Source organism: Salvelinus fontinalis, chromosome 41 (genome assembly GCF_029448725.1).
Source record: "Salvelinus fontinalis isolate EN_2023a chromosome 41, ASM2944872v1, whole genome shotgun sequence".
Lineage (NCBI taxonomy): Eukaryota > Metazoa > Chordata > Actinopteri > Salmoniformes > Salmonidae > Salvelinus > Salvelinus fontinalis.
In genome coordinates, this window is record NC_074705.1 from 18,289,980 (window position 1) to 18,309,446 (window position 19,467).

The 19,467-nt window shown below is 43.6% G+C and overlaps 1 protein-coding gene across 3 annotated transcripts in view; it reads right to left on the minus strand.

The window, feature by feature from the left end:
• Positions 1-19,467, minus strand: part of LOC129840200 (ras-associated and pleckstrin homology domains-containing protein 1-like) — a 100,560-nt gene that overhangs the window by 74,890 nt on the left and 6,203 nt on the right. The window lies entirely within an intron of this gene.

Consider the following 19,467-nt stretch of genomic DNA (forward strand, 5'->3'; position numbering starts at 1 on the left):
CTGTACACAGACAGAGAGAGATCAATCTCACCGTCACAGGGAGTAGCTTCAGATGCTGGGTGTGGAGAACTCTTAGACACACTGGGCCGAGCAAATTGAATCAAGCTAAGAAACTAACACAAGTACTGTGGCCGGGTAGCTTGTGACAAACATACACACATGAAATGAGGAGCAACGCACTTCCACGGGTAGATATTCACAGAGTCACAGACCTTAGCTAATCAAAATCCCAACTCGCGTTACGATTCACCAGGCTAGTCACGTATGCCGATTCAGACAAATCACAAGCGAGTATGTCTCATGTCCAGAAGGAATGCCGACTCTTACATTAAACATGATTCACATGATTCAAATTAATCCCCCCAACTCCCTCCCGAGGATTAGGCTCATGTTAAAAAAAAATAAAAAAAATAAAAAGCTCACCCGTGGCCCGGCTGGTCAACCTCTGGCACACGTCTACAGCGTTGGGATATGTTTGAATTTGGCCTACTGCCCTTTGACACAATCTTTCCCCACGGTCTTCCTCTATCTGTTCAGTAAAGTGCCCCAAAAAATATCAGTGAAAAGTTGGGACACACCTATTCATTCAACGTTTATTTTTACTATTTTTTACATTCCAGTATAATAGTGAAGACATCAAAGCTATGAATAACACATATGGAATCATGTAGTAACCAAAAGAAGTGTTAAACAAATCAAAATATATTTGTAGCCACTCTTTGCCTTCATGACAATTTTGCACACACTTGGCATTCTCTCAACCAGCTTAATGAGGTAGTCACCTGGAATGCATTTCAATTAACAGGTGTGCCTTGTTAAAAGTCAATTTGTGTAATTTCTTTCCTTCTTAATGCGTTTGAGCCAATCAGTTGTGTTGTGACATGGTAGGGGTGGTATACAGAAAATAGCCCTATTTGGTAGAAGACCAAGTCCATATTATGGCAAATAACCAAAACAGAAATGACAGTCCATTACTTTAAGACATGAAGGTCAGTCGATGTGGAAAATGTCAAGAACTTTGAAAGTTTCTTCAAGTGCAGTCGCAATACCCATCAAGCGCTGATGAAAGTGGCACTCATGAGGACTGCCACAGGAAAGGAAGACCCAGAGTTACCTCTGCTGCAGAAGATAAGTTCATTAGAGTAACTGCACCTCAGATTGCAGCCCAAATAAATGCTGATGAGTCCAAATTTTAGATTTTTGATTCCATCAACCATGTCTTTGTAAGACACAGAGTAGGTGAACGGATGATCTCTGCATGTGTGGTTCCCACCGTGAAGCATGGAGGTGGAGGTGTGATGGTGCTTTACTGGTGACACTGTCTGATATATTTAGAATTCAAGGCACACTTAACCAGCATGGCTACCACAGGATTCTGCAGAGATACGCCATCCCATCTGGTTCGCGCTTATTGGGACTATCATTCGTTTTTCAACAGGACAATGACCCAACACACCTCCAGGCTATGAAAGGGCTATTTGACCAAGAAGGAGAGTGATGGAGTGCTGCATCAGATGGCCTGGCTTCCACAATCACCTGACCTCAACCCAATTGAAATGGTTTGGGATGAGTTGGACCACAGAGTGAAGGAAAAGCAGCCAACAAGTGCTCAGCATGTTTGGGAACTCCTTCAAGACTGTTGGAAAAGCATTCCAGGTGAAGCTGGTTGAGAGAATGCCAAGAGTGTGCAAAGTCCGTGGGGCGACGCACAATTGGCATAGCGTCGTCCGGGTTAGGGAGGGTTTGGCCGGTAGGGATATCCTTGTCTCATCGCGCTCCAGCGACTCTTGTGGCGGGCCGGGCGCAGTGCACGCTAACCAAGGGGGCCAGGTACACGGTGTTTCCTCCGACACATTGGTGCGGCTGGCTTCCGGGTTGGGGGCGCGCTGTGTTAAGAAGCAGTGCGGCTTGGTTGGGTTGTGCTTCGGAGGACGCATGGCTTTCAACCTTCGTCTCTCCCGAGCCCGTACGGGAGTTGTAGCGATGAGACAAGATAGTAATTACTAGCGATTGGATACCACGAAAATTGGGGAGAAAATGGGATAAAAAAAAAATTTAAAATTAAAAAAAAAGAGTGTGCAAAGCTGTCAAGGCAAAGGGTGGCTACTTTGAAGAATCTCAAATAAACAAATCAATCTAACACTTTTTTGGTTACTACATGATTCCATATGTGTTGTTTCCTAGTTTTGATGTCTTCACTATTATTCTACAATGTAGAAAATAATAATAAAGAAACACCCTTGAATTCGTAGGTTTGCCCAAACTTTTCACTGGTACTATACATCTCTATATCTCTGGTGTGAAAAATGCTGACTCGTTGTGTGGTGAACATGGCTACACAGTACGTGTTTGTTTGCCTCGGAGTACACACACTCCAGCCTTCGTTATCCCAGTCGGCCTCAGCTGTCCCTTTGTAGAACTGTGCAGACGGACTGTCCACACAAAGTATGTGGCTGCACTCAAAACACAGGGGGGGGGGGGGGGGGGGGGGGGGGTTCTTTCATTTCACACACACACACACACACACAGTTAGCATCTGTTTCTAATATTACCACTCAGCTTGACTTAGTGAGTGATCAAGCCTTCCCTATGTGATATCTGCCCAGCAATTATGCCTGTCAGTCAACACTGACATTGTAATGGAGGTGACATGTGGGTTTGAACAGCTGTATGTGCTGCAGTAGCAGCAGTGATGCCCAAAGTGGATGCCACTTCTCTCTCGGCACACTGGAAGTAAACAAGTGTGACATCATTGTCCCAGGTGCGAGAGAGGGAGGATGTGTGCATAGGGGGTGGACATTTCTCCCAGGATCCAAAACAGCAGGATCTTTACTGTCAATCTCTTACACTGGGTGGATTCTAAGTGCAGGAGTTGCGTTTCAAGGGCCAAAGCCAAGGTTGGAGAATCAAGTCCTCGAATTTGGGAGAGGGTTTACAAAATCCTGAAAAACACAAACTACCAGTATTTATCCCCTACAGCCACTAAAGCTGCACCTTTTGTCTCTGTTGATTTCCATTGAGACAAGTGTTGATGTTGGTGTAGGCTTCTGCGCTCTGCCGAAAATACCCTACATTTAGTTAACACTGCTTCCTGTACTGTATATTCAAATCTCCCTAGGATACAGGTGTCCTTCTCCCACACATACTTCCTGCTCTGGCCTAATCCCACATTTCCTGTCTGAGCAGGAAGTGGGAAAGAGGGCACTTTGCAGAGGTGATGTCAGAGGATAATAAAAACAAGTATTGTTATAGAGAGGAAACAGAGATCAACAGACTGTGTACAGTAATGGACATTATCCTTTTTACGCTGCTGCTACTCTCTGTTTATCATACATGCATAGTCATTTAACTATACATTCGTGTAAAAACTACCTCAATTGGGACGACCAACCAGTGCTCCCACACATTGACTAACCGGGCTATCTGCATTGTGTCCCGCCACCCCCTCTTTTACGCTACTCTCTGTTCATCATATATACATAGGCGGAAATCCCAGGGGGGACGGGGGGGACACGACCCCCCCATCCTGGGGAAAATATGATTTGTCCCCCCCAATATATCACTGTAAACATAACTATGTAATTTCAATAATATTAATAATACGCAATGAAAGCACTTGTACTGATTATAGACACTTAATAGCGCGTTTTTAAATTTCACAAGATTGCGACCCCCCCGCCCTTTGCCTCACAATGGTTTGATCCACTGCCAGTTCTTTAGCTGGCAAGGTAATAGAGGGCTCGTATCTACTGTCCGAAAGGCACTCAATGTACGTAACTGACGTGAGGTAATCCAGTCAATCGCGCCTTAGCAATGTATATATTTTTTTCATGTTGCAGGGTTCACACACTAGCTGAATTTGCAGAGCTAGCGCGCAAACTAAAGCAAACATTAACTATCAAGCTAGCTAGTACCTATTCCATTTATGTGGCGTCGTCAAAGATGAAATATTTGCTATCGTCAGTTTATTCCAAGATTAGCATGCAGCTGTAGTGCTTCAAAGTCCCTGTGATAAGGTTAGCAATAAACTGAAGTCCAAACTGAACAAAACTACACTCTCTTATACCATTGTCTTAAATATATTTAATGGTCTCGTTGCAAAAGCTAAATTGTCGCTAGTGAATTTTTTATTTTTTTCACCTTTAACCAGGTAGCAAAGATTATAGCAAACACCACAGAAATGGAATTGGTGCTCGCTAGCTTTGCAAATTCAGCTATTGTTGGAAGCCTGCCAATATGAAACAAACTATGTTAAAATTTCAAAACGTTGCAGCATGTGTTGTGTAAATGTGTGTGTGCAGCTAGACCGGTCAGCCAGCCAGCCAGGTAGAAAAATGTCAGAAAAAAGTAAAAAGACGGACATCAGAGTATTTTTCAGTACACCAAAACGCAAAGTAAGAACTCTAGTAGCCTAATATCTCAAAGACCAGTTGATAAAATGTTCATAAGAAAGAAGTGAAATGCTAATGGGAATATTTCACAATGATGTCATTAGGCAGAGCAGGCAACAGATGGCACACAGACAGCAGAGCTGGGGACAGATATGCAGGGACAGACTGGCAGAGACAGGGAGTCTCAGGTAAGTTTGTTGAGTCTTTGTTTGGCAACATTATGAAAGGTTCTCAATTTTTTTGATTTGTAAAATAGGGACATAATTGGAAAATGCCATGGATACCCCCACTCTCAATTTAAACTGGTGACTGAACCAAGATTTGTTTAAGGCAATGGTATTGCTGTTGTGATTAATTGTGTAGTTTTGGGTACCGGTAGTTAGGAATACAGCAAACACCTTATTTCTTTTCTAGGAGACAGACTGAGAGTCAGTGAGGGTGGTGAAAGGGAAAGAGCCAAGGAGAGAGACTTGAGGACAGTGTCACAGCCACGGCAGGACCAGGTGTCACCCTTGTTGCCAGCAGCACCAGTATAGGGGACAGTGGCACAGCATCGTCCAGTTACCTCAGTGATGACACAAAACCATATCAGCCACACCCACAATTTATAGAACCGCAAACTCTTGCAAACGTTTCAAGAGAGAGGAACACTGCACTGATAAGGAACATTGCTATAACTATTATTATTAGTAGTATTATAATGATTTAAACAAGTTGGGACAACCCTTCAGTTAACTACTGTACCTAACAATTATCCAGTAGTAGTGATTATGGTCCCTCAATATACATTTAACATATTACAACATAGTCTATGTGTTACAGCACTACTTTTGGTGTCCCCCTCAGGAATTGCTCCTGAGAAAATTTCATGTAATTGTCCCCTCCAAGGTTGATATCAGATTTTCGCCCCTGCATATATGCATAGTCACTTCAACCATATCTACATGTACATACTACCTCAAATCAGCCTGACTAACCGGTGTCTGTATGTAGCCTCGCTACTGTATATAGCCTGTCTTTTTACTGTTGTTTTATTTCTTTACTTGCCTATTGTTCATCTAACACCTTTTTTGAACTATTGGTTAGAGCCTGTAAGTAAGCATTTCACTGTAAGGTCTACCTACACCTGTTGTATTCAGCGCACGTGACAAATAAACTTCGATTTGATTTGAGGCAAAAACATTTGGGAGTATATGTGCATGTGCACATGAGTGCGATCCAAACGGTGACCTCCGCCACACAGATCACATTGCATTCACAGTAGTTAGGGCATCCGTCACACTGCCTCATGCGTACTCTAACTAATGCTCCGTTTACATCGTGATGTATTTAATTACAGAGTCTTGCCCCGCTTGTGAACGGACAACTGTACTGTTTAACGCAAGATGGAGGAGAGCCTGTCTCTCGTCAGAGATCACATTTATTTTGGAAGATTGCAAAATATGACCTTTTCAATCAGGACAGGATAAATACGCGGAACAATAATAAAACGCAACAATTGCAAAGTTTTTACCGAGTTACAGTTAAGGCTGTGGCAGTCAAGACATTTCGTCAGCCGGTGATTGTCAAGCAAATAACTGTCGGTCTTATGGTAATTGACCATAATTAACAAACACAGTTAGCATCTTCTGGCTTCCACACATAGCCCACTGATGCAGACCTTTGGAACATCTACATTTTAAGTCTAATTAATCCATGTAATATAGGCTAAACCATCACAGTAAATCCATTATTTATTTTAGAAGGTCTAAAGAAACATGATATGACGAAAATGTTTTCTATTTCAGAAGAACAGAATAGCATACTCTGAGTTGTCCTTATGTTAGGTCCTGATCTGGCTATGCCAAATGGCTGTGGGCCACACTAGTTCATTTAGTAGACAAGATTTGCTCAGAATTCCGTGGCATTATTTTATACTATGAAGAATACAATTGAACATAGCTGAATAAAATATAAATAGTTTCTCCAAACGATTTAAGGGAGTGCGCACATGCGGCTATTCTGTGTTGAGCAGTTAACAAAGAAACAGGTACTTCTATATGCTTAATTTAGAGTTATTTATGTAACTTTAGTTGCGATACAAATGTTGGGCTATATGTTTTGCATGAGGCGACTAAGGATGATTTAAAAAAGGTGCTCTGCATAGTTTTTTTTGCGCAGGTTGTACACACTTCTAGTCTCTCATTCACTATTTGACAAGCACTTGATAATGCCTCGATTTCCCGGCGGCATCCCCTTTGTAGGCGTAATCCACCCTAAAAAAAATCCATGCCTTTGTTGTGCCCTTCTCCCGGAGTGCTTTGCGCTCTCCATCACGTGTTGAAGTCTTTCTTACAGACTACAAGTTTTAGACAGACGCATTGGGGACACACACGCGCGTGTCCGTTTTCAAAATTGACTGCAAATGTGATTATGCATCTAATGCTTCTAAAGGTGCATTTTTATGATGAAAATGATCTTCCCCATGCCTGAAACTCACGCGCTGCTTATATATGCCAGTTAGGCTCCATACCCCTTGTAAAGCGGATTAATGTGCTTCATTTTAAAATAAATTTTTTGGCCCCTTTAGTTGTGATACAAACCTTATTAAAATATATAGGCCTATGGGCTGGTTACATGAGGTGTGCGACTATGATTAGAAAAAGTCACCAAGAAAATGTATGTTTCTTATGCTGGGCATCATTCACAAGTGATAGGCAAATATTTTCACCCATCAGACTATTTTTGATATAATCTTGTCTTTAAATAATATGTGTGCGAAATGTGTTTTGATTTAGAACGAACCATTATCATGCACGGTCTCGAAAATGGGGCAGCGGGAAAAAAATACATCTGTGCACTTAAATAGCGGATGGAGGACCCGTTCCCGTGGTTCATTTTCATGCCAGCCAGGTAGGCTATACCCCTGTTGTAAAGATAAGCAATGTGCTTAATATTAGGAAAGTTGAGAAATAAATAGTAGGCCTAGCCTATAGAAAGCTGATAGAATCCTCTATTTAAGAGGCCATCACTGTTTTCTCCCTCAATTGCCTAATCTATAGAAATGTTGCGCAACCTGAGCTCCCATGAAGTGTTTGATTAGATTTTCGATTACATTTACATTGATGTCAGAGTGATTAGAGGGTCAAGAGTGCTGAGTACCAGGCAGTTAGCAACTTTGGTAGGCTACTAATGACCAAGCATCAGAGCTTGGAGAAGCCCAATTACCGTGACTAAACAGTCATTTGGATTTGACTGCCTTCATGACTCGTGACCGCCGGTGTGGCGGTAATATGGTCAGCGCAACAGCCCTCTTTACAGTTCATATAAGGAAATCAGACCATTTAAATAAATAAATTAGGCCCTAATATATGGATTTCACATGACTGGGAATACAGATATGCATCTGTTGGTCAGATACTTTTTTACCTTTTTTTTAAGTAGGGGCGTGGATCCGAAAACCAGTCAGTATCTGGTGTGACCACCATTTGCCTCATGCAGCGCGACATCTCATTCACATAGAGCCGAGTCAACATCAGGCTGTTGACTGCGGCCAGTGGAATGTTGTCCCACTCCTCTTCAATGGCTGTGCGAAGCTGCTAGATATGACACATGATCTGTAAACAGTAACAGGTCATGTGAACGAGGCTTAAGAGGACGAGTCTTTCAGAAGAGCAAATCACAAGTGACCATAGAGCACGAGTACTCATAACCAGGTCCATCATGCGCAACCAGAGAAATGCATGGCCATCAGAGTAGGGTGACTTTACGCTGATCTTAGGTCAGTTTTAAGACCACCCTTTTTGATCAAACCACGCGAGTTGTTTAGTTCACTCCCGAGTGCGGATAGTGTTTTCACACTGAGGGGGTAAACGCACCAGAATTCAGAAAACCTGCACCAAAAGAATTGTGTGAAAGACCCCCAGACTAGGAGTGCAAGCATCAAGCCCTCCCTGGCCATTATTCATTATGACAGAAATGGCTAAACTGATCCAAGGTCAGCACTCCTACTTAGAAGATTCATGAATATGGGCCTTGACCCTCTCCCTCCCTGTAAACGTCACTTTTGTAGCAACAGGTTCATGTTGGCTGACCCTGGACCTGTGAGTAGCCCTCTGATGGCTCAGATAACCAATAGGGATGCCAAGCTCGGCAGCTGATCTGGAACCAGGCCGCCGTACTACATTTGGCACGACAGTGTGTAATCGGGTTCACTACACAACAAACCGGGCCCCAGCCAAGAGATTAGCCCAGTGGGTCAGTCAGGGAGTTTGGACTCGGAGAGACACTCACATACACTTAACATGAGCAGGTGTTCATACGCAAACGTGGTCGCAGAAACGGAAGCAAAACGAACGTGCGATCACTGCGTGAGAGTGGTAAAACACTCTCATGTGCCTCCAGTACGAGTGACTAAAGCTGCAGGTGTTGGTTTGATACGAGTCACCATCTATTTGGAGAGGTGGGAGAGGTGCGTAAGTTGAAGTGAGATATCTACAGTAGGCTAGCCAAAGCAGTTGCAAACTTTTCCAATTACATTATTGGCCTGGTCCACCTATATTCAAAGCCCCGGGACATGTTTTCTGCAAAGGAACAGCACACGGTTGCATAACATTTCACATAACAGACATTGACCAGTAGAACTCCGTCTAAAAGTTAGGACTACAGTAGCATACCACGGTCATACTCATTAGGCACTAAATGTAAGAAAACAGACTTGTTCAATAAGAAACCCTCGTTTTTCTGATGAAAAGCCATTTGCACAGAGTTCGTTCCCTAATGAACACGGGTATTAAAGCAGCAAAGCATCACAAAGTGAAACTGCTACACAGCCAAGTGTTCCAGATGTTGACTGTGTGAAACTGGTCAAATGACTTGAGGGAAAATGATGAGAATGAGCTCAGTGTTTCCAAGCACGCTTTTCCGGATGACATCATTTACACTAAGAGCAGCACAGTTGTCCCTTTCATTCATTTCTTTCTCTCTGCTCTCCATCCGATCCAGAGGGTCATTTTCACGAGGCACCAAACTGAAGGACAAAAGATTTAAACAGGGAGGGAGGGACCACTTGGACACGTTCAATAGGAAACGCTCATTTTCCTTCTCCTTTTCAAAATGCTTTAAAACGTTTTGCGACGGTGTGTCCTACTGGAAATGACCCAGTTTCCCAACCCCTGCCTTCAGTCTTGTAACGATTGTGTTGGCAGCTTGGTAGCTGAAGGTTGAGGAAAGGTTAGCCAATAACCTCACTAGGGGCTCGATGTGTGCGTCGACCCGCCTCCCTTGGCTCGCTGTAAAATGGGCACTGTGACAGGGAGATGCTGTCTACATCCCGATTCGACAACCCTTCTCCTGAACTGTACACTTCCCTTCATGGATTTAATAAATGGTGGAATCTCCCTCCAGCCAATGCTTACACCAATCCAATGATGGGGAGTGTGCAAGTGCACACTATGGCTGAAGGGGTGGAATTTTGGGACAAAGCCGCATTTTTTCCCCTTCTTACTCGTCTCACAGGTCCAGAACATATTCAAGGAAATGTACAGTATTATATAGAGCCATGATTCCACGGAACTCCCATCCATCTCATAGCGCAGGTGAACAGCAAACGATTTATTTTATTTTTTACGAATAAAGCAGCACCTGACGGCACAAGGCCTCTACCCCACGTGATCTACTTGTCGTGTGTATTTACTGACATGTATGTGTAACTGATCGATGCAAACACACACACAATACAGGTTCATGTTTTTAAATGCATGTCAATTGTAAAGTCTTCTGTCTGTTATGTCGTTTTCGTTACGTGTCGAACCCCAGTAGGACCAGCTGTCGCCATTGGCGTCGGCGAACGGGGATCCTCATAAAATAAAAATCAATCCCATCCGTATGCGCCTTTGCCCATATCTGGAAAATGAAAGCTTTTTTCTACAACAGATGTGAAGAGAGTAATGTGTGTAATGCATCTTGCATGTTTTAAATAGGTCATATTTGCCTGGAAAGCCGTGAAGGCAAGTTGTGTATCTTTAATGGATAATGCAGGTTTTCTATTCTATACTGCCTGAGCCCAGTCTCAGCTCATAATATAGAGGCTACTATAAGAGAAACAGTGGACAAAACTACATCTTTGAACAGACAAGAGGATTTTGTCACCCACCATCTAAGATTCTGAAATCGTTTCTGTAGTTAGAAACTGATGAGATCATTCCTGAAACATTATTTTGTTGAAATATAATTTGATTCGAGAAATTAAGCTGATTGAATGCACCCAAAAATTGACAATTTTAAAAATGAATAGGATTCATTTAAATCAAAAATAAATATGAGTACCTAACATCCGATTTGGACCATAATTCTTCCCAACAATGAGTAAGACATGAGGAATCCAATAAAATGATCACTAGCCACCCACAGACCCTCCACACCCTTACAACCAGTATCAGTTCTGGTTCTAAGGCAAGTAGTATGGGGCTGCTGCTTGGAGTCCTGCTTCTTCAACCTTTGTAATGTGCTCCCTGTGAATCTGGTGAAACATTTTTGAAATGGGAAAGGGTACTACCTGAACTTGTCAATTTCCGTTGCGAAACGTTTTGCTAAAGTGTACCTTCACTTGATATCACCCATGTAGCTAATGTCTAGGTGCTATGGTAAGAGAGAGTCGCCCATACATACTCAACATAATCACACACAAAACACCAATAGACTAGAGCAGAGAGTGTCCCAAAGAAAGACAATTGCGCAATCGTTTCTCCTTGAATCACAAACACACGTCTACAAAAATGCATGTGTTCACAGTACAAAAACAGTTCCCTGAGGATTTAAAAGGAATGTGACCAAGAGAACACTCAGGGGAAACAGAGCAAACACAGCTATGGGTAGGATAAATAGCAGATGACTTCCACAGAGGGGTGAGTGGAAGAGCTAGCTTAATCTGCACCGCGAATGACCTGATACGAGAGTTCGCAGAGTCCGCGCACAGTCAAACGCAAATCCTGGCTTCTCTCTACCATTCCATATCAACACAGTCACACACACCCTGTGCTGTTCTTTCTCCTCGTCTCCCTCTCCTTCTCACGTCAATCTTGGCTTCTCCCTACCTACCCCACACATAAACACGCACGTCAGTGCTGCTGTCAGTGTTCCATGAGAACCAGCTGAACTTTGGGAGGGGAGAGCAGCGAGCACACAGGATGGGAAGGATAGTGATGTCAATCCCACCTGGTTGATGGAGACAGCCCGTTTCCATGGCAATGAAGAAAACATCACAGAGGTCATGTGAGGTCACTCAGAACAGAACTTTTCACTGGAGGGAAAGAGGACAGTCTGCACCCCAAATGGCACCCTATTCCCTACATAGGTCAATACTTCTCCCCCGGCCCCATAGAGCTCATTTGGGACACAACCAGATCGGAGAACCCAGCACAGGCTGGGCTCGAACACTTTCAACTAGACCCAATGGACCAAATCAGTGGTTCCAGGCAGAGCACAATCTAAGGCCAAAAAAAATCTACATCCACGCCATTTCACATAAAAACTGCCAATAGAAACCAATAGTATACACTGGCTCGGCTACAAATATAACTTTGTATTTTGTTTCCCGTACTGGTTAGGTGAAAGCAATACGGAAGAGCACAACCTTTAGGTTATTAGACCTATGCTATGATGGGAAAGCAGCCATAATGCTTACTTGGACTTGGCCATGGGTCAAGGCTTCATTGCCTCTTGAGCTACCGTGCCTTGAAGAATCAGTGAGGTAAAAGAGATGGGCCATAGGAGAGACCTTTTCAGTTTTGGAGTGCAGCCATTCTGTACTTCAGACCTGGATCGTACTCATTAGTGCAAACCGTAGAAAAACGTTTTGCAAAAAAACCATTTTATTATTGGACGAGTTCAGGTTTCCCCAACATCCTGTCACATGACACTAATGTCAACACTGACTGGATCACTTGAGGAGCGAGCATAGGCCATCTGCCTGTAGCTAACAGAGGGGGGCCTTTCAGGACACAGGCTAAAGCCGTCTGCATGCTTCCTATCCGAAGCGGTTTGTTCATATATGATGACGACATTTTGGTCTTCGGTAAGGGTTTTTTCAGGTGGTTGTGCACACATTTTTTACTTGAGGCAAGCTGAAGTTCAGAGCCGTCTACGCCCCTTCGTTGGTCATTGGTCAACAGTAGGGATTCTTCAATTAAGTGTTTTGTTGTCATTCAACGATAGACGACTCGTTTCAAAGCACATTTTTTCACTTGAGAAATACTGCACCAAACATCTTAGTTAGACGTAAAATTGAGCGACTAAGATCTCTGCAAAAACGTCTAAATTAATGACCGGTTCTTATTATCTTACACTGAAAAAAAATATAAATGCAATAATTTCAAAGATTTTACAGAGTTACAGTTCATAAGGAAATCAGTTATTTGAAATAAATTAGCCCCTAATCTATGGATTTCACATGACTGGGAATACAGATATGCATCTGTTGGTCACAGATAACTTAAAAATAAAATACAAAAAGTAGGGGTGTGGATCAGAAAACCAGTCAGTATCTGGTGTGACCACCATTTGCCTCATGCAGCGCAAAATCTCATTCAGAGTTGATCAGGCTGATTGTGGCCTGTGGAACATTGTCCCACTCCTCTTCAACGGCTGTGCAAAGTTGCTGGATATTGGCGGGAAATGGAACCCGCTGCCGTACACGTTGATCCAGAGCACCCCAAACATGCTCAATGGGTTACATGTCTGCTGAGTATGCAGGCCATGGAAGAACAGGTACATTTTCAGCTTCCCGGAATTGTGTACAGATCCTTGCGACGTGAGGCAGTGCATTATCATGCTGAAACATGAGGCAATGACGGCGGATGAATGGCACGGGCCTCAGGATCTCTTCACACTATCTCTGTGCATTAAAATTTCCATCGATAAAATGCAATAGTGTTCGTTGTCCATAGCTTATACCTGCCCATACCATAACCCCACCATGGAGCACTCAGTTCACAACGTTAACATCAGCGAACTGCTCACCCACACACCGTCTGCCATCTGCACAGTACAGTTGAAACCAGGATTCATCTGTGAAAAGCACACTTCTCCAGCGTGCCAGTGGACATTGAAGGTGAGCCTTTGCCCACTGAAGTCGGTTACGACGCCAAACTGCAGTCAGGTCAAGACCTTGGTGAGGACGACGAGCACACAGATGAGCTTCCCTGAGACGGTTTCTGACAGTTTGTGCAGAAATTCATAGTTTGTGCAAACCCCCAGTTCCATCAGAAGACGGATGTTGAGGTCCTGGGCTGATTACACGTGGTCTGCGTTTGTGAGGCCGGATGGATAAATTCTCTAAAACGACGTTGGAGGGGGCTTATGGTAGAGAAATTAACATTTAATTCTCTGGCAACAGCTCTGGTGGACATTCCTGCAGTCAGAATGCTAATTGCACGCTCCCTCAAAACATGAGAGATCTGTGACATTGTGTTGTGTGAAAACATTTTAGTGGACTTTTGTCCCCAGCACAAGGTGCACCTGTGTAATTATCATGCTTTTTAATCAGCTTCGTGATATGCCACACCTGTCAGGTGGATGGATTATCTTGGCAAAAGGGAAATTCTCACTAACAGGGATGTAAACAAATTTGTGCACAAAATTTAAGAAATAATCTTTTTGTGCGTATGGAAAACATCTGGGATCTTTTATTTCAGCTCATTCGGACCAGCTGAACCTAAGCGGAAGCCTTAACCAGCCACCATTGTGCTCATGCTACTGACTAATTAATAACTACCTAAGCTGCTTATAATGACACTACATAGAGAGCGAGAGGGAGGGACAGATGGTAGAGAGGGGGGGGGGGGGGAGAAAGGACTTATGGGGTAGAGAGAGCATTTCCTTTCATTGTGGGACAACACTTTGCACATCTCTCCTGTGCGGCCTGCATAGCATCACCTGAGCTCTCCTGTTAAATGAGGACCCAGATGAATTCCCCTCAACACAGGCAAGGGTGCCCTCTTTCTGCCCGTTCCAATCAGACTGAACAGAGTCTGAACACCAGCCCTCTAACAGTCTGAAAACATGATCTAGATACGGACCCACAGATGTGTGCTCCTGATCCATTTAAAACATTCAGATAAGAACCTCTGTTCATTTCTTATTGCAAAGAAATCAAACGACGCACATGTGAATTACTGTATCAATCAAACAACATTATGCAAATGAAAAACACTGATTTCCTTGTTCATTTCATGGAGTCATCTAGACTTGGATTTTGTACATTTCCGTGAACAATTGGTCAGTGAAAATCTCCTTCTCCATCTTGGTCCATAGGAGGAGACCCGGGGCAGGCAGGCAGGTGGCTGGCTGCCTTTGTTCCAAAATGGCCGTTGCAGCTGTCATCAAAGGTCAAGAAAATGCTCTATAAACACTACGGGACCTATGGAGACAGAGGCCATGTACCAGGACAGACTATAATAGGGGAAACTCACGCCTAGAAATGGTATCGCACATCCAAGCAGGGTGGGCCCTGGTTGGTATATGAGGGTGGCACTCGGTCGGGCACCACGGCGCCAGCTGCCCTTCTCAGGCTCCTACCACGCCCTCTCCCAAACCCACAACCCTGCCGAAGGCACTTGCAGCAGGGATACCTCCTTTATCAGCAGGCACCATCAGAGCCCCCCCCCCGCTAGCTCTTTATCACAGTAAGTCATGAGTATCTTTGAAGTGCCCCCGCCACCCCACACCCCCTCTGGGTGTAACAGATCCTGATTAAACCTACACCCGTCATCTCAGTGCCATTGTTGCTCTTTGTGTTTTAGCTAGTCGGCTGCCTTTTGCGCCCAGGGACATGTGGCAGGTTAGAGGGCCTTCTACACGTGCAACACCCCACTCCACCCCTAAGGGAACAGCCTTTACCCCCCCCCTGTCCCTAGTGATCATTAACCAAGCTGGGACTGCTTTTGTCATCTGATCAGCAGCTTCACTACTTTCACTGGAACACAGACACAAAAAGGCAAGAGGGAGTTAGTTATATGTGGCTTCCTTGTCCCTACTGTATAGCACCTTGTACACAGAGGCCTTTCCATTATTTTCGTATATTTGAAAGAGGTAGGTGGGATTCTTTTTTCTTAAAAAAACAGGTGGTACCTTTTTACCACTAAAAACTACTTTCACCGGGACATGAAAGGGAAGAGGGTGACAAATATGGGAGCAGACAAGGTAGAGAACATGTTTTTTTGAAACAAAAGTAGTGAATTGGAAACCCATGCAGTGGCTGTAAGCTGTGTGGATTTTGTTGTGCTCCGCAGTTTCCTCTCAGACATGCAGTCTCTCATTTTCCTCCCACTTCTCCCTCCCTGGCCTCGGGAAACAGTGGAACACTGAACTCCCTTACATCTGCCCTTAAAAAAAGGGGGGAAAAAAGATTAGAAAACTAAAATGACACCAGGCTTGCATCCCAAATGGTACCCTATCCCCCATATATTGCACTACTTTTGATCAAAGCACTATCGGCCCAGGTCAAAAGTAGTGCACTACATGGGGAATGGGGTGCCATTTGGGACACTAACCAGCTCCTCCTGGCAGATGGTTTCCCCCCCCCAATCAATGGAAAACAAACCATGATGGTGCTGTTTACGTGCACAAAGCCTGGGTTGTGTTCAGTAGGCACTAAATGGAATGGGAATGGACTACCTGGATTTTTCAAATAAGAAGCGCGTTTACATTTGTTGCACAACGTTTTGAACTAATGAACACCACCCGGGCTACATCAGCCCCAAAGAACACAAAGTGCTATGGCCATTCAAAATAATGTGGCCATACCGCTGCAAATTGCAATGCGATCCTTCATTCAATTCTTCAGAAACAAAACCACACAACATCTATTGGCGAGACTGACTGAAGATCCTGACAATCAAGCCGCCATCTCAAGTCAACCAGCCACTACCCCTAAACCAGCGGTACCATTCATTTGCAACTCACAGTGATTATCCTATTTTCCATTCATAATACATAACAATGATACAATTTAAATTCAACGTGTTTAGTGCAGGCCTGAATCATTTCATTGAATGTATACATTGTTCCCTGGACGGCAGAAAGGCCGAAATAGAACGCAACTGCACAGCTACAGCGACTGACCCATATCAGTTTGCTACTAGTTCATTTTGTCTGGTAGACATGGATCGATTTATTGTAAAAAAAAAAAAAAAAAACGTAAATCTTATGACAATGAAAATGAGGGGGAGGATCTGGAGAACAACGTGACAGCTGTGAACGAACAACCCCCGGAGAACCAGGGAAAAAATAAAAAAAATAAAAAAATAATAAAAATAAAATAAAAAATAAAAAAATCGGGAAGGTGGAGGCGGGGAAATGCAGCTAGCTAACGTAGCTCCGGTGGCTAAGAGAAGGATACGGTCGACTCAAGAAGAACACAGAAAGTTCCAAGAGAAATGGAAAGACAAGTATTTTTGTACTGCATAATGGGACTAGCTCACAGTCTTATTTTCCAGAAGGCCGTCAATTGTTTTAAACAAGCAAATTCAGAGAGTGACATTTCCAGTCACACCATGCCCACTTTGACAAAACATACCCGCCACAAAGCAACCTCAGAAACAACAAAATAGCGCAACTCAAAAGGACCGCTCAAAGAACGACAAATGGACAGATCTAGCACTGTTGCAGAGAAAACGACAGAGGCAACATATGAGATTGCTTGGATACTCGCGAGAAACAAGAAGGCCTTCACAGACGCGGAGATAGTCAAATAATGTTTTTTTGGCCTCAGACAAAATATAGTATGCTGACTTCACAAACAAGAAAGCTATTTTAAAGCGAATTAGGGGACTCTCAGACTCAACCATAACAAGACACATAGAAGACATCAGCAAGCAACTGATTACTGACATATCCGTCGCCGTGTTTTAGGTAATGTGCTTGACGAAAGCGCTGATGGAAGTTACATTGCCCAAATATGTGTTTGGGTCTGCTTCCCTCAAAACGAGTCGATCAGAGAGGAACTTTTATGTTGACTGCCCCTTAAGGGACAAACACGAGAGGATATTCTGAAAGCTCGTTACATTTTTTTTCAGATAATATTGACTGATCAAATCTGGCATCTTTGTTCACTGACGGCGCCCCAAACATGCGAGTGAAGGAGAAGGGACTCAACAATGAACATTGTGAAACAAAAACAGACTGACCAATGCACACCTGGATTGCCTCACAAGGATAGCAACAGACTATACATTTAGAATGAATTCAGTCAAGGAGCATTAGGCACATTTTCGCTCATCCAGCTACTGAACTAACCCTTAGTAAATGAAGGTAATGGGGCGGCAGGTAGCCTAGTGGTTAGAGCGTTGGGCCAGTAACCGAAAGGTTGCTAGATCAAATCCCCGAGCTGACAAGGTGAAAATATGTCGTTCTGCCCCTGAACAAGGCAGATAACCCACTGTTCCTAGGCCGTCATTGTAAATAAGAATTTGTTCTAAACTGACTTGCCTAGTTAAATAAAAATTAAATAAAAAATTAAAATAAATAATATGGGTCTTATTCATGTGGTGTGTGTATATATTTATGATGTGCTGTACATAAAAACAATTGCTTGATAATATTAGAAGAAAAAGTACAACAAATTAAAAATATGTGCGGGTTTCTGACAAAGTGGCTCCCTTACAAAAAATAGTGATTAACACAGCCCTAGACACGTGGAGATCTGTGAGGACTGTATAGGCATATAAGCAATAATTACAAAAATTCAATCTAGCCTATTGAAAGCCAAGTTCTTTCAGACCCCCAAAAGTGAACAGGAGGTAGGGGTCAACTTAAGAATGGATACATCTTTGTTGTGATTTGCAACACCTCACTTATGCAATGCCTTCCATTATTTTCCCTCTGTTCTTTTGGCATGACAGTGAAATCGCGGTCATGCCAAAAGTGAAACCACAACTCCTGCTACTTGCTGTCCTTGTAAATGTAAACAGTGTTCACTAGAAAACTATGAAACCACCTACAGCTAGTTGGTTGTCGTCATCTGGCCCACAACTGGGGTGTATTCACCAAGAACCAAACTAAAGCAAACAGGCCCAAAATGGGGAGGGACCTACCTGAATGTGTCCAATAACAAATTCTTAATTTCGTTTTCCTTGCAAAACATGTTGCACTAATGAATACACCCACATTCTGTTGGTCAATTTACTTTGGTGATAAGACTTTATTTGATTTATTTTACCAGGTGAGTTGACTGAGAACACATTCTCATTTACAGCAACGACCTGGGGAATAGTTACAGGGGAGAGGAGGGGGACGAATGAGCCAATTGTAAGCTGGGAATCATTAGGTGACCGTGATGGTATGAGGAACAGATTGGGAATTTAGCCAGGACACCAGGGTTAACACCCCTCTTACGATAAGTGCCATGAGATCTTTAGTGACCACAGAGTCAGGACACCCGTTTAACGTCCCATCCGAAAGACGGCATCCTACACAGTGGAGCGTCCCCAATCACTACCCAGGGGCATTGGGATATATATATATATTTTTTTTTAGACCTGAGGAAAGAGGGCTTCCTACTGGTCCTCCAACACCACTTCCAGCAGCATCCGGTCTCCCATCTAGGGTCCGACCAGGACAAACCCTGCTTAGCTTCAGAAGAAAGCCAGCAGTGGGATGCAGGGTGGTATGCTGCTGGCACTGCCTATAGAAAGGTTACTGCTCATTCCCCACAGAGATTAGGGCAGTTTCAGTGTTTCCGGGGCCTTGTGGAGGTACAGTAAGCTACATGAAATGCTTGCCTGAAAAATACCATATGGTCATAAAAAGTTGGACAAATAGGTGTTATAAAGTTCTCATCAGGGTCACCCAGTAGGCTTCATTTCACTAGCAATCTTACCGCGTGCCAGCAGAGCCTGTGCCTCCTCGCAAGAAGAAAGAGCTCATCAATAAGAAACCTCTAGTAGGGCTGGGAAAACAGAGTAAAAAAACACCCACCCAACAAATATTTGTTCTGATATTTTAGCAGGCATTGGCACCCTGGGTACACAATGGCATCCAGTGAGAGGCCTTGCACTCTGCTCCTCTTTGCAAAGAGGAGCAATGAACTCTATGTTCAATG